Raw genomic sequence first — 2,500 nt, 5'->3', positions numbered from 1 at the left:
TAGTTGAGTAGTTATCTACCTATTACTAGAAATAGTAATAATAACAACCTTATCAAACTCCTTGCAACAATATCAAATCTAGATGGATCAACATCAGTAAAAAAGAAAAAAGATATTCCAAAGAAATTGTATACCAAAGATACGTATATCATTATGATCACGTGAAATAAGTCCATATTAATTGTTATATAACTGGTGAAATAATATTGTAAAATATTTTAATGCAGATCATGTGCAGCCAGAAATCGCAATTGCATTGGACATGTGTGTTATTATAGTTACTATATCAGCTGCAGAAAATATCTGTCAGAGGAGGGGGCTACGGGTGACCTGGGGGCCATGTTAAGGTGTTTTACTAAGTAGACAATTCTGTACATAGAATGTAGAATTATATGTAAAAATTATATATTCACACAGCTAAAAGGCTCAGGAGTTGATAATATGTAACAAGACGAAAGACTGTTCTCTGTGTATAAGATACATAAGATATATTTAGGTATTTCATATATATCTAATTCACTGTTTTATATGTATCAGCAGTCAGTGACAATAAACACCATCACAGCAGTGATATAATCTGTAATATAGTTATCTACCACACAAGTTTTTTGTTTTTATCTACCACACTAGCGATGTAAACTATTGTATAGTAATGATACTACTACATAGATGGATGGACGGACGGACAGACAGATTAGATAGATAGATAGATAGATAGATAGATAGATAGATAGATAGATAGAGAGATAGATAGAGAGATAGATAGAGAGATAGATAGCGAGATAGATAGATAATTTTCATGTAATTAGACAGGGAGAGGGATATGATAAGTGCAATGTTAGAGCAATGCTCTGTATGATCTATAGGGGCAGGGTATATAATGGAGACCCGTGCTGCCTGATGCCAGACACTGTGGGCAGCTGCTGTGCCCGGTTCCACGTGTTGGGGAACAGCGGGAGTTGTCCAGAATGGAATTCATTTTAAATTAACCAAATCCAAGTCATTAATTTTCGTGTAATTGGAGCAGAGCTGAGAATGTGCAGTCTGAACAGGTCTATAATGTGATAAGAGTTTAATGAGCTGATCTGAGCACAGTAGAGCACACACATACAGAGATAGGGGCTCTCCAAATAATAAAGGGGCATGGGGGCTGCTCCATGTGCTCCCACTGTGAGGTCATGGACTCTTCTCCAATCTGTTTGTATCGCTATCATATATTCACTTATCGCCCCCTACTCTATTCATTCCCTAGCAGGCAACCAGGGGACCACAGAACCCAAAGAATATTGGTAAACTCATAGGGATGGATAGGTAGATAGATAGATAGATAGATAGATAGATAGATAGATAGATAGATAGATAGATGAGTAGAGATAGATAAATAGTATATAGAAGTGAAGAGATAGATAAGACAAATAGATATTGTAGATATATTAAATACGATAGATAGAGATAAATAGATAAATACTAAGATAGACAGATATTGATGAGACAGATATATAAATAATAAATATAGACAGATAGCTATAAAATAGATATTAGATAAATAGATATGAGACAGATAGATAAATAATAGATGGATATGAGATAGATAAATACGTGAGAAACGTCAAGACACAATTACAAGTTAATGAGATAAATGATGCAGGCATACAAACACTATATATATATATATATATATATATATATATATATTACATAGTAATTTCTATCGATCTATGTATTATCCATCTGCAAAGTTGTTTTGCTATCTTTTTGAACATGATTAAAATAATTAATCGCAAATTAAGGACATAGTTAATAGTTGGAGGGTATACGAATTGCAGACAAATAAATTCCAGACAAATAAACTGATAATATATCCATAAGGATGCAAATGCGCACGAATGAAATACGTACATATAACATTATATATAACACATAACATTACACACACACACACACACACACACACACACGTATATATCTCAAAAAATAGAATAATTTGTAACCTTGTTTATATGTAATTTTTGGTAAATTTTGCCTTTTGATGATGTATTAGATTTGTCTGAGCTCTTAAAACAAATAAAATCCATAACATACAGATAAATCCTCTTCATCATCCTCTCATCTTTATTACATACAATGTGTGCGGATTTAATCAGAGACAATCTTAATGTTATAAATAAATATATATTTTGTGATGCAGACCGCTCTGTGTCCGTATCTAGTATTTTTGTACAAGTATGTGTCCCTGCACAACTGTTGAGCAGACCTCAGCAGCAGAGACTCTCTTGGATGTGTAATATTTGCCTGTCTGTTCTAGCATGGAAATAATACGAAGAATATTAACCCCACTGTTGCCACTCTGGGGTCCTGGGCTGGCAGGGAAGAGGTTAATGATGGAAGCCATTGTGTCTTTTATTTCAAAGGCAGAGAATCTGAATGTTTTTTCCCATCCTTTTGATTGATGAAGGCGGTGAATGACTCCAGTGCTGGGACTGACAGTCACTTGAATAGA

The sequence above is a fragment of the Leptodactylus fuscus genome, chromosome 3 (assembly GCF_031893055.1).
Source record: "Leptodactylus fuscus isolate aLepFus1 chromosome 3, aLepFus1.hap2, whole genome shotgun sequence".
Classification (NCBI taxonomy): domain Eukaryota; kingdom Metazoa; phylum Chordata; class Amphibia; order Anura; family Leptodactylidae; genus Leptodactylus; species Leptodactylus fuscus.
This window is presented reverse-complemented; position numbering follows the sequence as displayed.